The sequence below is a fragment of the Oncorhynchus mykiss genome, chromosome 12 (genome assembly GCF_013265735.2).
Source record: "Oncorhynchus mykiss isolate Arlee chromosome 12, USDA_OmykA_1.1, whole genome shotgun sequence".
In the NCBI taxonomy this organism is placed as follows: Eukaryota; Metazoa; Chordata; class Actinopteri; order Salmoniformes; family Salmonidae; genus Oncorhynchus; species Oncorhynchus mykiss.
In genome coordinates, this window is record NC_048576.1 from 85239214 (window position 1) to 85263020 (window position 23807).

The 23807-nt window shown below is 44.6% G+C and overlaps 1 protein-coding gene across 1 annotated transcript in view; it reads left to right on the forward strand.

The window, feature by feature from the left end:
* The first annotated feature begins 2500 nt into the window (after window positions 1-2500).
* Window positions 2501-23807, forward strand: part of LOC110486770 (protein phosphatase 1 regulatory subunit 29-like) — a 105525-nt gene continuing 84218 nt past the window's right edge. The window contains exon 1 of the mRNA XM_036938898.1: window positions 2501-3033. The gene's annotated coding sequence lies outside the window, so the exon portion shown is untranslated. The remainder of the gene's footprint in view (window positions 3034-23807) is intronic.

The following is a 23807-nucleotide window of genomic DNA, read 5'->3' on the forward strand; positions in this document are numbered from 1 at the left end:
ATTGCTCCCAAGGATGAAGCAGACTTGTGGAGGTCTACATTTTTTTCTGAGGTCTTGGCTGATTTATTTAGATTTTCCCATGATGTCAAGGAAAGAGGCACTGAGTTTGAAGGTAGGCCTTGAAATACATCCACAGGTACACCACCGATTGACTCAAATTATGTCAATTAGCCCATCAGAAGCTTCTAAAGCCATGACATAATTTTCTGGAATTTTCCAAGCTGTTTAAAGGCACAGTCAACTTAGTGTATGTAAACTTCTGACCCACTGGTATTGTGATACAGTGAATTATAAGTGAAATAATCTGTCTGTAAACAATTGTTGGAAAAATTACTTGTGTCATGCACAAAGTAGATGTCCTAACCGACTTGCCAAAACTATAGTTTGTGAACAAGAAATTTGTGGAGTGGTTGAAAAACGAGTTCTAATGACTCCCACCTAAGTGTATGTAAACTTCTGACTTCAACTGTATATAGATATATTTATATTCCGGACTCTGGCATTGCTTGTTCTGATATTTCTTAATGTCGTTCTTTTTGCTTTTTGTATTATGTGCGTATTGTTTTGTTTTGCTAGGCATTATTATTGCACTGTTGGAGCTAAAAACACAAGCATTTCTCTGCACCTGCGATAACATCTGCAAACCTGTGTACGTAGACAATAAACTTTGATTTGATTTGATTTTGAAGAAGGAGAGAAGGGTGGCAGAGAGAGGTTGAACGAAAAGAGGAAAGGGAGCATACAATGGAGGGAGGGTGAAGTAGGTGAAGGACAGAATAAAGAAGGAAGAGAGATAGAGGTAGAGAAAGAAAGGCAGAGACAGGGAAGGGGCTGTTGCTAGGGACAACAGTACAATAATGAACCGAAGCCTCCCTGCTACACATTCCCTGCTTTATTTTCCTATTTTCCTTCTCTGATTCTATCTCTTTGTCCTTCCCTGCTCCCACTTTCTTCCCTCACTTTCTCAATTCCCTCCTGCCAACCATTTCTTTTGAACACATCCCTCTCCTCTCCCCAGTCCTTATTGCGTGTCGTATTGCTCCCTCTTCCCCATCTCTGCCTCTCTCCCTTGTTCCCACCCACTCTCAAGCATCTATCCCCCGGCTATTCCCCCTTTCTTCCCTCTGTTCATCAGAGAACCCCAGCTGACGGAAAACCATAACACCCTCCCTCCTTCTCTTGCCCTCTCTTTCCAACTCCATCCTTCCCTCTTTTCCCTCCTTCTCCCTCTCTCTCACTCTCTCCCTCCCTCACCCTCTCTCTTGCTCTCTCGCTCTCTCACTCCCTCTCCCTCTCTCTTTCTCTCTGCTCCCACATGCCTAGGGTTTTTATTTCTGTCAGATTACGGCATCTAGCAGCAAGCTAGAGGAGATTTCCCCTGGCACCTCCCATCCACCGCTCTCTCTCTCCTCTTCTCTCCCATCCACCGCTCTCTCTCTCCTCTTCTCTCCCATCCACCGCTCTCTCTCTCCTCTCCTCTTCTCTCCCATCCACCGCTCTCTCTCTCTTCTCTCCCATCCACCGCTCTCTCTCTCCTCTTCTCTCCCATCCACCGCTCTCTCTCTCTCTCCTCTTCTCTCCCATCCACTGCTCTCTCTCTCCTCTCCTCTTCTCTCCGATCCACCGCTCTCTTTCTCCTCTCTTCTCCTCTTCTCTCCCATCCACCGCTCTCTCTCTCCTCTCTTCTCCTCTTCTCTCCCATCCACCGCTCTCTCTCCCCTCTCTTCTCCTCTTCTCTCCCATCCACCGCTCTCTCTCTCTCCTCTCTTCTCCTCTTCTCTCCCATCCACCTCTCTCTCTCCCCTCTCCTCTTCTCTTCCATCCACCACTCTCTTTCCTCTCCTGTCCTCTTCTCTCCCTTCCACTGCTCTCTCTCCTCTTCTCTCCCATCCACCGCTCTCCTCTCCCATCCACCGCTCTCTCTCTCCTCTCCTTTTCTCTCCCATTCACCACTCTTTCTCTCCTCTCCTCTTCTCTCCCATCCACCTTTCATCCACCTTTCATCCACCACGCTCTCTCTCCTCTCCCATCCACATTTCTCTCTCTCTCCTCTCCTCTTCTCTCCCATCTACCGCTTTCTCTCTCCTCTCCTTTTCTCTCCCATCTACCGCTCTCTCTCCTCTCCTTTTCTCTCCCATCTACCGCTTTCTCTCTCCTCTCACATCTACCGCTCTCTCTCTCCTCTCCTTTTCTCTCCCATCTACCGCTCTCTCTCTCCTCTCCTTTTCTCTCCCATCCACCGCTCTCTCTCCTCTCCTCTTCTCTCCCATCTACCGCTTTCTCTCTCCTCTCCTTTTCTCTCCCATCTACCGCTCTCTCTCCTCTCCTTTTCTCTCCCATCTACCGCTTTCTCTCTCCTCTCACATCTACCGCTCTCTCTCTCCTCTCCTTTTCTCTCCCATCTACCGCTCTCTCTCTCCTCTCCTTTTCTCTCCCATCCACCACTCTCTCTCTCCTCTTCCTCTTCTCTCTCATCCACCACTCTCTCTCTCCTCACCTCTTCTCTCCCATCCACCCCTCTCTCTCCTCTTCATTCCTTTCCACCTCACTATCTCTTTCCACTATCATTCCATCTCTCCTCACCTCTCCACCTCCATCCCTCTTTGACTTATCCAGAGTCCATGCTGCATGCATGTGAATGCTGTTTGGCCAATCACAACACTGTTTTAATAGCTTGTCTGATCTGTCCCTCTCCATTTGTATTTTTGCAGCTCGTGGTCCTACATCCCAGTGGGTTCTATGCTGTGAGTCTCTACAGCAGTACTGAATCCCAGTAGTCTGGACCACAACCACAAACAACCAGTGACGGCTGTAGGACCACTCCACTAGACCGAAACTCAACCACAGACCGTTAGAGGACTTCTCCCTGTTCCACTACCTCACTTACCAAAACCACTGTGGCACGGGAGGAAGAGGAGGAAGATAGAAGATCATGCCCAGAAGGAGAGTAAATCATCAGTGAAGAGAAGAGGTCATGCTCCTGGATTAAGAAGACAGACAGACAGCAGACCAAGAGACAGACAGGCAGATCAGGTAAAGGCAAACTGAGCAAACTGTCTTGTTCCTGTTTGTAACGTTATGTTCTAAAGGCTCCGACTCAGGAACAGCTGTGCAGTGTTAGTTAAGCATCGTTGGATGTTCTCTTCTGTCAGGGTTTGTCAGGGCCCTATTCATTAGGGCACACGGTAAAAAACAAAGACGAGCGTTTCTTATTGGACAAGTTCAGATAGTCCCTCCCTGTTTGTCTGTTTTCTTGCCACTTGGTGCCTAATGTATATGACCCAGATATTTGTAAACCAGTGGGAAACAGTGGCCCTTACATTACCCTAGGGGGTAATTGGGGTTAGGGGTACGGTTCGCCGTGGGGTCAAGGGGTCAAGTTTTCTTTGTCTGGGCTTCACATTAGCTGCCATGTCCTTAACCAGGCGGTAAGGGAGTTTCTGATTGACCTAAGGTGGCCTAAGGGTCTGGGCCTAAGGGTCTGGGCCTAAGGGTCTGGGCCAAGGCAGGTCACGTTACAGTGCCAACCTCAATGACGTTACTATATTGAGTCCAGCTCTCTTTTTATCACTGGCACACTTCTGGCTCTAGACTCAAGCATTTAGCTCCCTTTTTGAGGAATTGTGTGTGTGTGTGTTTGTGTGTGTGTGTGCGTGGGTGTGTGCGTGTGCGTGTGTGGCTGGTTTGCCCACTTCCTCGTGCCTGTCATTTCACTTTCGAGAGAAAGGCCAACCCACACTGTTCCACCTTCCTAGTCCTTCTGAGATTGGTAAAATTGATGTTCAGTTGGTGGGCCTAGAGGGAAGTCAGATTGATTTTTAGTTGGTGGGGCTAGAGGGAAGTCAGATTGATGTTTAGTTGGTGGGCCTAGAGGGAAGTCAGATTGATGTTTAGTTGGTGGGGCTAGAGGGAAGTCAGATTGATGTTTAGTTGGTGGGCCTAGAGGGAAGTGAGATTGATGTTTAGTTGGTGGGGCTAGAGGGAAGTCAGATTGATGTTTAGTTGGTGGGCCTAGAGGGAAGTCAGATTGATGTTTAGTTGGTGGGGCTAGAGGGAAGTCAGATTTATGTTTAGTTGGTGGGCCTAGAGGGAAGTCAGATTGATGTTTAGTTGGTGGGGCTAGAGGGAAGTCAGATTGATGTTTAGTTGGTGGGCCTAGAGGGAAGTCAGATTGATGTTTAGTTGGTGGGGCTAGAGGGAAGTCAGATTGATGTTTAGTTGGTGGGGCTAGAGGGAAGTCAGATTGATGTTTAGTTGGTGGGGCTAGAGGGAAGTCAGATTGATGTTTAGTTGGTGGGCCTAGAGGGAAGTCAGACTGATGTTTAGTTGGTGGGGCTAGAGGGAAGTCAGACTGATGTTTAGTTGGTGGGCCTAGAGGGAAGTCAGATTGATGTTTAGTTGGTGGGGCTAGAGGGAAGTCAGACTGATGTTTAATTGGTGGGGCTAGAGGGAAGTCAGATTGATGTTTAGTTGGTGGGGCTAGAGGGAAGTTAGATGTTTAGGGGGCTAGAGGGATGTCAGATTGATGTTTAGTTGGTGGGGCTAGAGGGAAGTCAGATTGATGTTTAGTTGGTGGGGCTAGAGGGAAGTCTGATGTTTAGGGGGCTAGAGGGAAATCAGATTGGTCTGATTCATGTTTAGTTGGTGTGGCTAGAGGGAAGTCTGATGTTTAGGGGGCTAGAGGGAAATCAGATTGGTCAGATTCATGTTTAGTTGGTGGGCCTAGAGGGAAGTCAGATTGATGTTTATTTGGTGGGGCTAGAGGGAAGTTAGATTGGTCAGATTCATGTTTAGTTGTTGTGGCTAGAGGGAAGTCTGATGTTTAGGGGGCTAGAGGGAAATCAGATTGGTCAGATTCATGTTTAGTTGGTGTGGCTAGAGGGAAGTCTGATGTTTAGGGGGCTAGAGGGAAATCAGATTGGTCAGATTCATGTTTAGTTGGTGTGGCTAGAGGGAAGTCTAATGTTTAGGGGGCTAGAGGGAAATCAGATTGGTCTGATTCATGTTTAGTTGGTGTGGCTAGAGGGAAGTCAGATTGATGTTTAGTTGGTGGGGCTAGAGGGAAGTCAGATTGATGTTTAGTTGGTGGGGATAGAGGGAAGTCAGATTGATGTTTAGTTGGTGGGGCTAGAGGGAAGTCAGACTGATGTTTAGTTGGTGGGCCTAGAGGGAAGTCTGATGTTTAGTTGGTGGGGCTAGAGGGAAGTCAGATTGATGTTTAGTTGGTGGGCCTAGAGGGAAGTCAGATTGATGTTTAGTTGGTGGGGCTAGAGGGAAGTCAGATTGATGTTTAGTTGATGGGGCTAGAGGGAAGTCTGATGTTTAGTTGGTGGGGCTAGAGGGAAGTCAGATTGATGTTTAGTTGGTGGGGCTAGAGGGAAGTCAGATTGATGTTTAGTTGGTGGGGCTAGAGGGAAGTCAGATTGATGTTTAGTTGGTGGGCCTAGAGGGAAGTCAGACTGATGTTTAGTTGGTGGGGCTAGAGGGAAGTCAGATTGATGTTTAGTTGGTGGGGCTAGAGGGAAGTCAGATTGATGTTTAGTTGGTGGGGCTAGAGGGAAGTCAGATTGATGTTTAGTTGGTGGGGCTAGAGGGAAGTCAGACTGATGTTTAGTTGGTGGGCCTAGAGGGAAGTCAGATTGATGTTTAGTTGGTGGGGCTAGAGGGAAGTCAGACTGATGTTTAGTTGGTGGGGCTAGAGGGAAGTCAGATTGATGTTTAGTTGGTGGGGCTAGAGGGAAGTCAGACTGATGTTTAATTGGTGGGGCTAGAGGGAAGTCAGATTGATGTTTAGTTGGTGGGGCTAGAGGGAAGTTAGATGTTTAGGGGGCTAGAGGGATGTCAGATTGATGTTTAGTTGGTGGGCCTAGAGGGAAGTCAGATTGATGTTTAGTTGGTGGGGCTAGAGGGAAGTCAGATTTATGTTTAGTTGGTGGGCCTAGAGGGAAGTCAGATTGATGTTTAGTTGGTGGGGCTAGAGGGAAGTCAGATTGATGTTTAGTTGGTGGGCCTAGAGGGAAGTCAGATTGATGTTTAGTTGGTGGGGCTAGAGGGAAGTCAGATTGGTGTTTAGTTGGTGGGGCTAGAGGGAAGTCAGATTGATGTTTAGTTGGTGGGGCTAGAGGGAAGTCAGATTGATGTTTAGTTGGTGGGCCTAGAGGGAAGTCAGACTGATGTTTAGTTGGTGGGGCTAGAGGGAAGTCAGATTGATGTTTAGTTGGTGGGCCTAGAGGGAAGTCAGATTGATGTTTAGTTGGTGGGGCTAGAGGGAAGTCAGATTGATGTTTAGTTGGTGGGGCTAGAGGGAAGTCAGATTGATGTTTAGTTGGTGGGGCTAGAGGGAAGTCAGATTGATGTTTAGTTGGTGGGCCTAGAGGGAAGTCAGACTGATGTTTAGTTGGTGGGGCTAGAGGGAAGTCAGACTGATGTTTAGTTGGTGGGCCTAGAGGGAAGTCAGATTGATGTTTAGTTGGTGGGCCTAGAGGGAAGTCAGATTGATGTTTAGTTGGTGGGGCTAGAGGGAAGTCAGATTGATGTTTAGTTGGTGGGCCTAGAGGGAAGTCAGATTGATGTTTAGTTGGTGGGCCTAGAGGGAAGTCAGACTGATGTTTAGTTGGTGGGGCTAGAGGGAAGTCAGATTGATGTTTAGTTGGTGGGGCTAGAGGGAAGTCAGATTGATGTTTAGTTGTTGGGGCTAGAGGGAAGTCAGACTGATGTTTAGTTGGTGGGCCTAGAGGGAAGTCAGATTGATGTTTAGTTGGTGGGGCTAGAGGGAAGTCAGACTGATGTTTAGTTGGTGGGGCTAGAGGGAAGTCAGATTGATGTTTAGTTGGTGGGGCTAGAGGGAAGTCAGACTGATGTTTAATTGGTGGGGCTAGAGGGAAGTCAGATTGATGTTTAGTTGGTGGGGCTAGAGGGAAGTTAGATGTTTAGGGGGCTAGAGGGATGTCAGATTGATGTTTAGTTGGTGGGGCTAGAGGGAAGTCAGATTGATGTTTAGTTGGTGGGGCTAGAGGGAAGTCTGATGTTTAGGGGGCTAGAGGGAAATCAGATTGGTCTGGTTCATGTTTAGTTGGTGTGGCTAGAGGGAAGTCTGATGTTTAGGGGGCTAGAGGGAAATCAGATTGGTCTGATTCATGTTTAGTTGGTGGGCCTAGAGGGAAGTCAGATTGATGTTTATTTGGTGGGGCTAGAGGGAAGTTAGATTGGTCAGATTCATGTTTAGTTGTTGTGGCTAGAGGGAAGTCTGATGTTTAGGGGGCTAGAGGGAAATCAGATTGGTCAGATTCATGTTTAGTTGGTGTGGCTAGAGGGAAGTCTGATGTTTAGGGGGCTAGAGGGAAATCAGATTGGTCAGATTCATGTTTAGTTGGTGTGGCTAGAGGGAAGTCTAATGTTTAGGGGGCTAGAGGGAAATCAGATTGGTCTGATTCATGTTTAGTTGGTGTGGCTAGAGGGAAGTCAGATTGATGTTTAGTTGGTGGGGCTAGAGGGAAGTCAGATTGATGTTTAGTTGGTGGGGATAGAGGGAAGTCAGATTGATGTTTAGTTGGTGGGGCTAGAGGGAAGTCAGACTGATGTTTAGTTGGTGGGCCTAGAGGGAAGTCTGATGTTTAGTTGGTGGGGCTAGAGGGAAGTCAGATTGATGTTTAGTTGGTGGGCCTAGAGGGAAGTCAGATTGATGTTTAGTTGGTGGGGCTAGAGGGAAGTCAGATTGATGTTTAGTTGATGGGGCTAGAGGGAAGTCTGATGTTTAGTTGGTGGGGCTAGAGGGAAGTCAGATTGATGTTTAGTTGGTGGGGCTAGAGGGAAGTCAGATTGATGTTTAGTTGGTGGGCCTAGAGGGAAGTCAGATTGATGTTTAGTTGGTGGGGCTAGAGGGAAGTCAGATTGATGTTTAGTTGGTGGGCCTAGAGGGAAGTCAGACTGATGTTTAGTTGGTGGGGCTAGAGGGAAGTCAGATTGATGTTTAGTTGGTGGGGCTAGAGGGAAGTCAGATTGATGTTTAGTTGGTGGGGCTAGAGGGAAGTCAGACTGATGTTTAGTTGTTGGGCCTAGAGGGAAGTCAGATTGATGTTTAGTTGGTGGGGCAAGAGGGAAGTCAGACTGATGTTTAGTTGGTGGGGCTAGAGGGAAGTCAGATTGATGTTTAGTTGGTGGGGCTAGAGGGAAGTCAGACTGATGTTTAATTGGTGGGACTAGAGGGAAGTCAGATTGATGTTTAGTTGGTGGGGCTAGAGGGAAGTTAGATGTTTAGGGGGCTAGAGGGATGTCAGATTGATGTTTAGTTGGTGGGGCTAGAGGGAAGTCAGACTGATGTTTAGTTGGTGGGCCTAGAGGGAAGTCAGATTGATGTTTAGTTGGTGGGGCTAGAGGGAAGTCTGATGTTTAGGGGGCTAGAGGGAAATCAGATTGGTCTGATTCATGTTTAGTTGGTGTGGCTAGAGGGAAGTCTGATGTTTAGGGGGCTAGAGGGAAATCAGATTGGTCTGATTCATGTTTAGTTGGTGTGGCTAGAGGGAAATCAGATTGGTCTGATTCATGTTTAGTTGGTGGGCCTAGAGGGAAGTCAGATTGATGTTTAGTTGGTGGGGCTAGAGGGAAGTCAGATTGATGTTTAGTTGGTGGGCCTAGAGGGAAGTCTGATGTTTAGGGGGCTAGAGGGAAGAATGTGAGCAGCGTGACACTCGGTTTAATTTAGTGCTGTTGTACTCAAGGCCACGCAATCTCTCTCTTTATCCACGCTCACACACACACACATAGTTGGGCATATATCCCTGGATCTTTCGTTGTTAACTGCAGTATCCTGCTGTGTTTGACAGTCGGGGCATAGAGAGAGGGGATGAGTAGCAGTCTTTATTCCTCTACAGCCCTGTATTATCCCATCTCTCTTCTCCTCTAATACCTATTCCAATGGCAGTGCTGTCATTATGGGCTGACAGTAGTATAGAAGACAGCTATTATATTCTGTGGTTTCCTGGGTTGTTTCTGCTTCAGTCTCTGGGGTACAATAGGAGGCATGACAAGGACCTTGTGGTTCTGGTGCTCCCTGCTACTGGGGATCACAAGACATCATCTATTAACACTAGAACCCACTAGAGAGTCCCATTTTGCACATTTTTATGTTATTTAACTTTTATTTAACTAGGCAAGTCAGTTAAGAACTAATTCTTATTTACAATGATGGCCTACCCCATCCAAATCCAGACAACGCTGGGCCAAATGTGTGCCGCCCTATGGGACTCACAATCATGGCCAGTTGTGATACAGCCTGGAATTGAACCAGGGTCTGTAGTGATGCCTCTAGCACTGAGATGCAGTGCTTTAGACCGCTGCACCACTCGGGAGCCCCAGACGCATATCAACCCGCTAGGTGCAGCCCAGCACTTGATAAATAGTGCATCAACTATTAGAAAGGATTCAGTACATGAAGAAATATTTGTGGACGTATATCAATAAAACAACAACAACAATAGTTATTTGTTTTGATAGAGTCAAGGATGTGTTTTGTATAATTCTACAAAGTCCTAGAAAAAACGTAGGTCTATAGCTGATGTTAGTTTCCCTTCCAGTAAAACCATTATGTGTAATCCATTTGTAACGCTTGTCGTCTGGGGAAAGAGAGGAGGACCAAAACGCAGCGTGATGATTATCCATTTTAATAGAATACTTTAACAACGAACAAAAAAAACAATAAACCGACAAACTGACCGAAGACGAAACCGTCCCGTAACGTGAACACAGGAAACAGGAACAATCACCCACAACCCAAAACAGGCTACCTAAATATGGTTCTCAATCAGGGACAACGATTGACAGCTGCCTCTGATTGAGAACCATACCAGGCCAAACACAGAAACAGAAAATCATAGACAAACTAACATAGACAACCCACCCAACTCACGCCCTGAACATACTAAAACAAAAGACAAACCAAAGGAACTAAGGTGACACCGTTGGTCAGTTGATTTGTAGATGGGGCAGTAATAGAGTTATAGTGCTGAATAAAGACCAGTTAAAGACCAGCTTCTTCTGACAAGTAGAAGGTAAAAGATCAGATTAATATAAGGTGTACATGTTAAATGATTTGCTGTATTCCTCAACAAAAGCACCAGTGCAGAAACAACTGTAATGAATTGCATTAAATAAAAGCATATTTTAATTGTACGTTTATTATGTTGCTAGTTTTTGCCTCGTAGCCAGAGCAATGCTGCTGTGTGTGTGGTCATAAGCTTAATGCAGGGACAGCACGGATATTCTTGGAAAAAGTGACATTTGCAAATAGAGCTGCACCTCTTGAATTATGAGAGTTATTGTAGAAATATCAGAAAATGCTCTTTATGATACTATATCAAAATATAAATGATTTACCTGCATGTGACTGAAGAAGGATTTTGATAAATGTATGATCTTTTCCCTGCATCTGTAAATTACAAGATCGCGCCCATCTCTTCAGGTACAATTTGACAACTGATAGGCCTAATATTGTCACTCATCAGATTATTGTCAATTTAATATTGTCTATAGGCTAACTCTTATTATGTGTGAAATTAGTTTTGGTGTAGTTTGCTGTGCAGTGTGTAGCGGGTGAGATGAGTCAGGCGCAGGACAGCAGAAATGAGTAATGAAATCAATTTTACTCAATAATATGCTAGGCCTCATTTAAATGAAATCAACCTCTTCACTCATTTAAATTCACTTGTGAAGTAAGGTGCACAATTATTGCCCATTCCTCCATTTGTCATTCATTCAGTGAGGAGAGAGAGAGATGCATTAGGACCTAGCTGAGTAGCAACGTCCTACAGCGTATTGTCTTGGCAGGTTAAGTTTAGGAATAGGTGTGAAAAAACGGTAATAAGGTCATTTCAAAAATCTGACAAATGAGCTGTGTAAAACACTAACATTTAGGAAAAGTCGGGGAAGGAGCAGGCATAGCTTTTTTTTGACAGATTTTTTAAATTTACAAAATCAAAGGCTAGTGACCGTTGGCCTATGGTGGTTCTAGTGTTAATGGATGTGTATTAGTATGGAGGGGTGAGAAGTGGTCTGGGGGGGGGGGGGTTCAGACACTATGTTACAGCTGTACGGCTAGTCAGGCTTACAAAGCACTCATCCCTCACCTTCTATCCCTCTCTTTCTATATCCTCCCTTATTCTCCTTCTCTCTTCTCTCTCTCTAGCTCTCTGTCAGTGTCTGTCTGCACAACTCTGTGATCTGTATGTAATGAGAGTTTTATGTTTTATTTTTTTAAAGAGGATTGGTGAGTGGCCCCGACGGTGCAGACTGAAGCTATGTGTGTGTATTAAACCATACGAGTGACGCCTAGATAACACCCTCCGTAGCCATAGTGTGTGTGTGTGTGTGCGTTTGTTTATCGGGGTGGCGGTAGCCTCAAGGTTAGAGAGGCTGGCTGATAACTGGAATGCTGTAGGTTCCAGCCCCCAGGAGAACCTGCAGGAATATCAGAGAGAGGGAGGCTTACCGGCTTCAATACCCCTGTATACTTAGCAAGGCACTTTACCCATAAGTGCTATCGAATGCCGTTTGGGTCAGTACCCATCTCATTATCTGATGTGTCAAATAAGCTTATTGACCAATCAGGATTTTAATATGACTTCACGTCACATAATAATTGAACACGTACATTCATTGTTTACGTAGTGATTACACTACCACTTGTATTTCATATGTCAGAGTGATTAAGTGGAACATACATTGTGCTATGATGCCTGTGAAGTTTAGTCTGGCTCAGCTACCGCGGCCCCACGAGGCAGACACACTCTTCCCCAAACTCTGGAACTGCTAGTCAGAAAAAAGCTATTGATGGATGCAAACATAGTTCTCCCCCCAAAACACAACCAAAACCAACTGCAAATGCATCCAACAAGTTTGTAGAGTCACAAGCTTGATATAGTCACTGCGTCCAAGAATATGGGGTCCAATAATCATTTGCATTCATTTCTAACGGTAAAACAGATGAAAATATCCTGAAATAAAAAGGGACATTCTGTAGTGTCGCCTCATATAAAACATTTAATCTCAAATCAAAATGCTGGAGTATAGAGACAAATGAAACGTTTTAGCTTCACTGTCCAAATAAATCCGTATGGGAGTGTATAATGCTACATGTGTCCTTGGAGTTCTTTGATATAACAAAAGGTCATTCATTTGTTGTAGTTATTTTTTTTTAGTGTGCTTGCTTCAGCAAGGTTAGGGTGCTGACATATAGCTTTTTGAAACCATTACTTTTTGTCTTCCCCAAAACCTCCCATCCACTTCAATGTTACGTCTTCAACATTCTAAACCTCCCATCCACTTCAATGTTACGTCTTCAACATTCTAAACCTCCCATCCACTTCAATGTTATGTCTTCAACATTCTGAACCTCCCATCCACTTCAATGTTACGTCTTCAACATTCTAAACCTCCCATTCACTTCAATGTTACGTCTTCAACATTCTAAACCTCCCATCCACTTCAATGTTACGTCTTCAACATTCTAAACCTCCCATCCACTTCAATGTTATGTCTTCAACATTCTGAACCTCCCATCCACTTCAATGTTACGTCTTCAACATTCTAAACCTCCCATCCACTTCAATGTTATGTCTTCAACAATCTGAACCTCCCATCCACTTCAATGTTATGTCTTCAACATTCTAAACCTCCCATCCACTTCAATGTTATGTCTTCAACATTCTAAACCTCCCATCCACTTCAATGTTACGTCTTCAACATTCTAAACCTCCCATCCACTTCAATGTTATGTCTTCAACATTCTGAACCTCCCATCCACTTCAATGTTACGTCTTCAACATTCTAAACCTCCCATCCACTTCAATGTTATGTCTTCAACATTCTGAACCTCCCATCCACTTCAATGTTATGTCTTCAACATTCTGAACCTCCCATCCACTTCAATGTTATGTCTTCAACATTCTGAACCTCCCATTCACTTCAATGTTACGTCTTCAACATTCTAAACCTCCCATCCACTTCAATGTTACGTCTTCAACATTCTGAACCTCCCATCCACTTCAATGTTATGTCTTCAACATTCTGAACCTCCCATTCACTTCAATGTTACGTCTTCAACATTCTAAACCTCCCATCCACTTCAATGTTACATCTTCAACATTCTAAACCTCCCATCCACTTCAATGTTACGTCTTCAACATTCTGAACCTCCCATCCACTTCAATGTTACGTCTTCAACATTCTAAACCTCCCATCCACTTCAATGTTATGTCTTCCACATTCTAAACCTCCCATCCACTTCAATGTTACGTCTTCAACATTCTAAACGTCCCATCCACTTCAATGTTACGTCTTCAACATTCTAAACCTCCCATCCACTTCAATGTTACGTCTTCAACATTCTGAACCTCCCATCCACTTCAATGTTACGTCTTCAACATTCTAAACCTCCCATCCACTTCAATGTTATGTCTTCCACATTCTAAACCTCCCATCCACTTCAATGTTACGTCTTCAACATTCTAAACGTCCCATCCACTTCAATGTTATGTCTTCAACATTCTAAACCTGCCATTGTTCAATCAGCTATGACATCACACATTTTAGCTACTGTTAGCCTTTCATGTACAGAAAATAATAGAATAGAATAACTATATTTTTCCCTTGAGGGAACTTCATTTTTTGGTAAGAGGTGGCACCTCTCCATCCATCCCTTCAAACATGTCATTATGAATTCTAATGGAATTATTGATTCGATGTTGTCTGTAGAACTGACTCATAGTTAAAACACAGAAACTGGGGTTTATAATGTCAGAAACGTACTCTAGGGGGGTGTATGGATTCAGAGAGGATGGAGTGTTCAGTTATTTAAACACTGTCACAGTCCAATAGTTGCACAGTTACACACCGTGTATCTGATTGTATTGTGTGTTTGTTTGATACCAGCTTGTCTAATTTCTAATTTGCCCATGATTATTAACTGTTTGTTAGTTTTGAATGGGATACCATTTACTCTTTCGTTCTCCTATTCTGTCTCTCTTTCTCCTGTTCTCTCTACTGTTGTAATTCAGTCCAGTTGAGTTTCACGTGAGGCCTGGTTGCTCCATACAGAACATCTGTGAGTGTCAGTGATGCTATGAGAGATGAGAGGTAGAGAGATGAGAGATATAGAGAGGTCAGTGACTCCTCTCTCCACTACCAGTCTTTGAGCACGTTAGAGTCACTATCTACTAAACTTTAACCCTGCGCAGAAGGAGAAACAGAGGGAGGAAGAGAAGGAGAAGGATAGAGGGAAAATGTGTCTATACAGTGCATTCGGAAAGTATTCAGACCACTTGACTTTTGTTAGGTTACAGCCTTATTCTAAAATGGATTAAATCGTTTTTTCCCCCTCATCAATCTACACACAATACCTCATAATGACAAAGCAAAAACAAGTTTTTACACATTTTTGCAAATGGAAATGAAAAACTGAAATATCACATTTACATAAGTATTCAGTCCCTTTACTCAGTACTTAGTTGAAGCACCTTCGGCAGCGATGACAGTATTATGTCTTCTTGGGTATGACGCTACAAGTTTGGCACACCTGTATGTGGGGTGTTTCTCCCATTTTTGTATTATTCTATATTTGTTATTTATTTGACCTTTATTTAACTATTTAATGACGGCCTACCCCGGCCAATCTTCTCTGCAGATCCTCTCAAGCTCTGTCAGGTTGGATGGGGAGCGTTGCTACACAGCAATTTTCAGGTCTCTCCAGAGATGTTCGATCGGGTTCAAGTCCGGATTTGGGTTGTGCACTAATTTGTTCTAACTCTCTCTCTCTCTCTCCCTCTACCGCTCCCCCTCAATCTCTCTCTCTCTCTATCTCGCTCTCAATTCAATTCAAGGGTCTCTCTCTCTTGTTCTCTCCCCACCCCCCTCTCTCTCTCTCTCTCTCTCTCTCTCTCTCTGTGTGTGTGTGTGTGTGTGTGCTATATGAATCAGACCTGGGTTCAAATACAATTTCAAATATCTCAATTACTGTCACATATATTTGAAGTAAGTATTCAGATCTCTGTATTTTTAAAAGAGTAATTGAATATTGGCATGTATTTGGAAATACACTTGAAAAGTCTATACTCAAATATTCAAATGCACTGATTAATTTATACTCCCATGCATTTAACCTAGGTATTTGAAAATAGTATTTCAAATAAGTTTTTGAAAATAATTTCAAATTGTAGGCTACTTCTAGTAAATTATTTTAAAATACTTCCAATAGAAGTAATTGATTCAGGCAACACGATTTAAAAATACTCTAATACACCGAAAATAGTATTTAAATAACAAGTGCTGTAATACACATGTATTTGAACACAGATCTGTCACAATGTAAAGGGTTTGCCGTGGATTTGACAGTAACTTACTGGCAGCTCAGTAAAATTCTGTATTTCATATTACAGTTCATATTACACACATCTTGTAATATAAACACGGTATCAAAGAAAGTACTGTGTAATGACACACAGTACAATAACAGTTACTGTACTACTCTACCGCAACCAGAATGAATGAATGAAGCCAATTCGTTGAGGGTAGGGGTTTGTATTTCACAGTATCATACTTTACAGAGGTAAAGTGTTTACACATGACAGCATATGAATGAATATTTGGTGTTTTATATTATCTGCACTTAACAAAGGCATCCAGACTGTCAGTGACTACAGGGCCAAACAGACCAAAACGACATGGCAAATCTTGCTGCCACTCCAATCTGTTCCCTATACATTCTAAATGGATGGGGCACCGTAACCACATAGTTGCTGAATTGGTACAACATTATCACCATCGGGTGCAACGAATATAGCCTCTTACAAGGCATGCCACAAAATATGTTAATGAGCCAGAAACAACAATACCATGCACCCACTAGTGGTCAAAAGGTTTTTAGCAATTCAAAGATTCGGTATGGTACTGTATTCTCTGGGGTGGAATTACAGTACATTCGAAATACAGCAATTCTTTCCCCGCTGTTAAGAGAATTATGTTCTCAATGTTCACGAGAACTCTTTCCTGTTGTTAGTTTCACTGTGGTCACAAGTTGCCTGTTAACATTTCCTATTTTCCTATGCACAAACATTCTTCATCATTATACAGAGACAGGGTAGAATTCTGTTAGATATAGTCCTATCATTACTTTAAAACGTATACATCATTTAGTCATTATACATAAAATTCATAACACCCGCCCCCCCAAAATTTCCCACAATGCACCATCTTTTACAGTATGTAAATTATGTCACAGTAGCAACACAGGAGTGCTGCAGCTTTCCCTGTCAGACAATCTCTATCTCTCTCTATCTACCCCTCTCTCTCTCATGCATACATGCACACACACACGCAGAGAGTAAAGGCGGCCTGATATGTCAGGAAGCAGAATAGGGGTATGCAGTGGTTGAATGTACGTGATGGGTGGAGCGAGGGGAATAGTAAAGAGAGGGAGAGAGTAGAGATGGAAGGGTCATGGGGTAAGAGGTGAAATGGTGAGGCGGAGGACTGTGAAAGGGGAGGAGAGGGCAACTTCAAAAGCTGTGAATGAAAAAAAAGAGGGAGAGGGGGATTGAGAACATGGCTCAGGCAAACAGGATAAAAAGGTTGAATTATCCTAGAGAGAGAGAGAAAGGGAAATAGTGAGACAGACAGAGAGAGAGAGAAAGGGAAATAGTGAGACAGACAGATAGAGAGAGAGAGAAAGGGAAATAGTGAGACAGAGAGAGAGAGAGAAAGGAAATAGTGAGACAGACAGAGAGAGAGAGAAAGGGAAATAGTGAGACAGACAGATAGAGAGAGAGGGAAAGGGAAATAGTGAGACAGACATAGAGAGAGAGAAAGGGAAATAGTGAGACAGACAGAGAGAGAGAGTAAGGGAAATAGTGAGACAGACAGATAGAGAGAGAGAGAAAGGGAAATAGTGAGACAGACAGATAGAGAGAGACAGACAGAATGACAGAGAGACAGATGCAGCCACAGAAAGTGAGATCGTGCAAATGAGGTAGAGGCCAGAAAAACACAAAATAACACAAAGAGTTAAAAATAGAACAAAAACACAAACGAGAACTTAACAGTTGGAAATATATTGTGGTAGTTCTCACCATCTGTTAAATATTCTGCATGACAACAGGCCTGGGGAGATGAACTCCATTCATAGTACTTGTCTTTGGTACAGTGTGGGCCTTTAGAGTACGGTTCAGTGGGTATGTTCTGAAACACATGCTGTGTTTGTATGTAATAAACAATGTGTCTGAGTGGTAGTTATATTTTCTAGCATGTGGATTGTTGGTATATTTTCAATGCACTAGTTTTTCTCTCTCATCTTATGTTCCCTCCATTCTTTCCCCTTCACCATCTTTGTCTCTCTTTTCTGCCACATCCCTCCCTCCCTCTGTTCTTTGTAGTGTAGATCCTGTTGTCAGGTCTCTAATGAAGTAGCAACCTTGCTGTAATTAGGGACGTCTTGGGCTGCTTTGACAAGTGGGAAAACAGTCATCCACTCTGTGTGTGATTTATTTTGATTTAACTAGGCAGGTCAGTTAAGAACAAACTCTTATTTACAATGACGTCCTACCCTGGCCAAACCATGGACGACGCTGGGCCAATTGTGCGTTGCCCTATGGGACTCCCAATCACGGCTGGTTGTGATACAGCCTGGAACCGAACAAGGGTCTGTAGTGATGCCTCTAGCACTGAGATGAGGTGCCTTAGACCGCTGCGCCACTCTGGAGTGTGTGCATATACTGTATGCATTTTGTGTGCCTGGGTTTATGTGTTGCAGCGTTCGTGTTTGTCCTAGTCTGCAGCCCTGACCCGTGTGTGTGTGTGTGTGTGTGTGTGTGTGTGTGTGTGTGTGTGACAGAGAATATACCCAGCCCCCCATACACACACACACACACACACACACACACACACAAACACACACACACACACACACACACACACACACACACACGGGTCAGGGCTGCAGTCATGGTGTCTTGTAAGACCCTCTCCCCTACTGCCAGCCCTGCAGTCCTCTGTCATCCCTCCCTCCCATGCAGACCAACACATGCCACACAGCAGAGAACATATCAACACACATCACACAGCAGAGGATGGACGACAGAACAGGGGGAGGATGAAAGGAGAGAGACGAGGCCCTGAATGTAGAAAGAGAGAGGAAAAAGATACGTAGGCTGAGAAGACAGGAAAATAGAGAGAAAGGATAAGAGAACATAGAAAATGGCAAGAGATGAAGAGAGAGAGAGAGAGAGAGGAAGGAAAGAGTGAGAGGAGATAGGGAGGACAGAGAGAGGAGAGAGACACAGAGAGACAGAGAGCATAGTGAGCTATCTTGTGTTAGACTTGTACAGTAGTACACAGAGCTAACCCACACAGGCGGGCAGACATCCCCAGCAGCTCACAGCAAAGAGAGGAACAGAGAGGAGCTCTCACACTGAGAATCATCCATGAGGAAATAGAGAGAGAGGGACACAGAGAGACAGAGAACATTAGTCCTGACATTTGAAAACTACATCTACGTTCGCTTCTAAAATAATTCAAGGAACAATGTGTGAAAATGTGTACGGATGTGTTTGATCGTCTGATTGCATCATCGGTGTGTTTGTGCGTGTGTGTTGCATGCCAAGAGAAATAGAGTGCGAGGTTGCATCAGGGATGGGCAACTCCTGTCCTTGGGGGCCTGATTGGTGTCACACCTTTACAAAGCCACAGCGGACACACCTGACTCCGATAATCAACTAACTTTAGTTTAGAATGCAATTAGTTTAATCAGCTGTTTGCTAGGGATGGGGGGGAAAGTGTGACCCCACTACGGTCCACAAGGACTGGACTTGCCCATCCCTGGGTTAGATGGAGCGAGACAATGATATGGAAGGGAAGAGAGATAGAGTGGGAGAAGAAGAGAGGTAGAATTGAGCTCCCTTCTACTGTAGTATGAAGTGAGCCGTGACGTTACGTAAACTGACCTATCTTTCCTGTAATCAGATCAGCCGCTGGCAGAATAATCCTGAAACAACTGCAAAACAACACAGAATTCAGCCAGCCAAAGAAGAGAACCAGACAGAGAGAACAATCCCCCACATTAAATCTGTGCATTAAAATGTGCCAGGATCACAGAGCACTGCAGTTCCCTGAGCCGCGTGTGTGTGTGGTGAGGATTAATGTACAGTTTTTGTCTGTGAGTGTGTGTGTGCCTTGTTCTGTGTGTATGTACTTAACTTGCATGTTTGTGTGTGTGAGAGTGTGTGTGTGGAGCAGAGCTTGATTCTGTTCAAATGACCACGTTCGAGTGCATCCCTCACTCTCTCGCCATGTACTCCATCCATCGGCCCCTCCTACATCCCTCGCTCTCTCGCCATCCCCTCCATCCGTCGGCCCCTCCCACATTCCTCGCTCTCTCGCCATCCCCTCCATCCATCGGCCCCTCCTACATCCCTCTCTTTTCCCCCATTTTCCGTACATTCAGTCCTACACAGTGTTCCAGAACATTCTGAGAGCACTGATTTCCCACATTTATTTTGAATTGAGAGTCATGGTTTCCAGAAGTATCATGTCCTTAACATCAAATGTAATATTCTCCTAGAAAATGATACATTCAGGTTGTGCTAGCGATAAACGTACCATGTCCTTAACATCAAATGTAATATTCTCCTAGAAAATGATACATTCAGGTTGTGCTAGAGATAAACGTACCATGTCCTTAACATCAAATGTAATATTCTCCTAGAAAATGATACATTCAGGTTGTGCTAGCGATAAACGTACCATGTCCTTAACATCAAATGTAATATTCAGCGAGGAAACGATCATTTCTGCATAAAGTGTGTGTTAGCTAAAGTGTCATGTCCTCAACTTCAAATCAATTATTGAGGGGGAAATAAAATCTTAAATAAAAAAAGACCTATGGCAACCCCTCAACATCAAATAGGAACATTATCATTTTTGCAGAACGTTACACAAGCTCATTTTCCAATTGCTGTGTGCTTTGTGTATGTGCTTGCATGTGTGTGTGTGTGTGTGTGTGTGTGTGTGTGTGTGTGTGTGTGTGTGTGTGTGTGTGTGTGCATTTGTGTATGTGCTTGCATGTGTGTGTGTGTGTGTGTGTGTGTGTGTGTGTGTGTGTGTGTGTGTGTGTGTGTGTGTGTGTGTGTGTGTGTGTGTGTGTGTGTGTGCATTTGTGTATGTGCTTGCATGTGTGTGTGTGTGTGTGTGTGTGTGTGTGTGTGTGTGTGTGTGTGTGTGTGCATGTGCATGTGCATGTGCATGTGTGTACGTGTGCGCTCTTGCACTGGAGTTCTTGAAAATGTGTGTGTCTGAAATGGCCCAGGGAACTGTGATTCTCAGGGTGTGTTTGTTCCTGCTCTTTCTGTGTTTGTAGATGAATGTCCTGTATTGACTGTTAATATCAGTGGTCTGGTAGACACCAGGGTGTTTGTTGATAGACGGACATTTGGACCACTGTTGTGTATCTATGATTCGGTATGATTTGACTTGGATGGAGGACAAGCACTGTGGTGATTATTTGAGTTGCATCTATTTGGGTAGGAGACAGTGGCAACGGGCTGGTAAAGCAGTACTTGTGGAATGGATGGCAGACGTACGGTTGGGCTGGAATAAAATACACTTTTTGGAGCTATGGCCAATCTAAACATCCTTGTGACCTGCCTGATATCGTTTCTAACCAGAGCCCAGGCATTAGCCGACAGCGGCCCATTCATCACTTTGAATATCACTACAAAATGACCTATTGCTTCCTCCAATGGGACTTCTTCCAAGTAGGACATATAGTTGTGCCTAGTGGGGAAAGTGGAACGTGATAGCATCCTTAGTACAACACTGGGGACCTTGTTATGCAATTTTGACCTTTTGGCATAATTACTGAGGAGTTAGCCTAACAGAACAGGCCCATGGTTGTGATTCCAAATCCCAGTTGGGCTACCCTCCACCTTTGCGGTAGCACAGCCCTATTCTACTTTCACTGTCTTTAATGGGACATCCCACTCCTGGATTAAAATGCTCAATGGCCCCTCAATGTTACCAGACATAGACCTATTCTAGTCTCTCCTGTCTCGATATGGGACGCCCCACATAGAGGAGTAACTGATGATGAAAGTGGAGCATGTTAACTATAAGAGGAACAGAAGGCCGTCTGAGACCTAGCCTCAACATTATTTTAGACCTGGGAAGCGTGTCAGGGTTACTGTCTAGGAGGAGAGCAACAGGGTTATCTGCTCTATAGCTACAGTGTGCACCATATTTTATTTGTAAAAAAATTTATTTCACCTTTATTTAACCAGGTAGGCTAGTTGAGAACAAGTTCTCATTTGCAACTGCGACCTGGCCAAGATAAAGCATAGCAGTATAAGCAGACAACACAGAGTTACACATGGAGTAAACAATTAACAAGTCAATAACACAGTAGAAAACAAAGGGGGAGTCTATATACAATGTGTGCAAAAGGCATGAGGTAGGCGAATAATTACAATTTTGCAGATTAACACTGGAGTGATAAATGATCAGATGGTCATGTACAGGTAGAGATATTGGTGTGCAAAAGAGCAGAAAAATAAATAAATACAAACAGTATGGGGATGAGGTAGGTGAAAATGGGTGGGCTATTTACCAATAGACTATGTACAGCTGCAGCGATCGGTTAGCTGCTCAGATAGCTGATGTGTGAAGTTGGTGAGGGAGATAAAAGTCTCCAACTTCAGCGATTTTTGCAATTCGTTCCAGTCACAGGCAGCAGAGTACTGGAACGAAAGGCGGCCAAATGAGGTGTTGGCTTTAGGGATGATCAGTGAGATACACCTGCTGGAGCGCATGCTACGGATGGGTGTTGCCATCGTGACCAGTGAGCTGAGATAAGGCGGAGCTTTACCTAGCATGGACTTGTAGATGACCTGGAGCCAGTGGGTCTGGCGACGAATATGTAGCGAGGGCCAGCCGACTAGAGCATACAAGTCGCAGTGGTGGGTGGTATAAGGTGCTTTAGTGACAAAACGGATGGCACTGTGATAGACTGCATCCAGTTTGCTGAGTAGAGTGTTGGAAGCCATTTTGTAGATGACATCGCCGAAGTCGAGGATCGGTAGGATAGTCAGTTTTACTAGGGTAAGCTTGGCGGCGTGAGTGAAGGAGGCTTTGTTGCGGAATAGAAAGCCGACTCTTGATTTGATTTTCGATTGGAGATGTTTGATATGAGTCTGGAAGGAGAGTTTGCAGTCTAGCCAGACACCTAGGTACTTATAGATGTCCACATATTCTAGGTCGGAACCATCCAGGGTGGTGATGCTAGGCGGGCATGCGGGTGCAGGCAGCGATCGGTTGAAAAGCATGCATTTGGTTTTACTAGCGTTTAAGAGCAGTCGGAGGCCACGGAAGGAGTGTTGTATGGCATTGAAGCTTGTTTGGAGGTTAGATAGCACAGTGTCCAATGACGGGCCGAAAGTATATAGAATGGTGTCGTCTGCGTAGAGGTGGATCAGGGAATCGCCCGCAGCAAGAGCAACATCATTGATGTATACAGAGAAAAGAGTCGGCCCGAGAATTGAACCCTGTGGCACCCCCATAGAGACTGCCAGAGGACCGGACAGCATGCCCTCCGATTTGACACACTGAACTCTGTCTGCAAAGTAATTGGTGAACCAGGCAAGGCAGTCATCCGAAAAACCGAGGCTACTGAGTCTGCCGATAAGAATATGGTGATTGACAGAGTCGAAAGCCTTGGCAAGGTCGATGAAGACGGCTGCACAGTACTGTCTTTTATCGATGGCGGTTATGATATCGTTTAGTACCTTGAGTGTGGCTGAGGTGCACCCGTGACCGGCTCGGAAACCAGATTGCACAGCGGAGAAGGTACAGTGGGATTCGAGATGGTCAGTGACCTGTTTGTTGACTTGGCTTTCGAAGACCTTAGATAGGCAACTTGCCTAGTTATATGGAATCCGCTGGAAGTTTAATGACCACATATGGTATGTTTTCTTATACTGAATTACAGACTGTAGCTCCATGGTGTACAGTGTATTCGGAAAGTATTCAGACCCCTTGACCTTTTCAACATTTTGCACATTTTGCTACACATTTTGCTAAGACTCTTCCTAGAGCTGGCTGCTCAGCAAAACTGAGCAATCGGGGGAGAAGGGCCTTGGTCAGGGAGGTGACCAAGAACCCGATGGTCACTCTGACAGAGTTCCAGAGTTTCTCTGTGGAGATGGGAGAACCTTCCAGAAGAACAACCATCTCTGCAGCACTCTACAAATCAGGCCTCTACGGTAGATTGGCCAGATGGAAGTCACTCCTCAGTAAAACACACATGACAGCCCACTTGGAGTTTTCCAAAGGGCACTTAAGGACTCTCAGACAATGAGAAACAAGATTCTCTGGTCTGAATACCAAGTGTCACGTCTGGAGGAAAACTGGCACCATCCCTACGGTGAAGTATGGTGGTGGCAGCATCACGCTGTGGGGATGTTTTTCAGCAGCAGGGACTGTGAGACTAGTAAGGATAGAGGGAAAGATGACCGGAGCAAAGTACAGAGAGATCCTTGATGAAAACTTGCTCCAGAGCGAAGTGGGAACAGCGGACTGGGATAGGGATTGGTTGAATATGTCCGTAAACACACCAGCCAGTTGGTCTGCGTATGCTCTGAGGAAGCGGCTATGGATGCCGTCTGGGCCGGCAGCCTTGCGAGGGTTAACACGTTTAAATGTTTTACTCACGTTGGCTGAAGGAGAGCTCACAGGTTTTGGTAGCGGGCCATGTCAGTGGCACTGTATTGTCCTCAAAG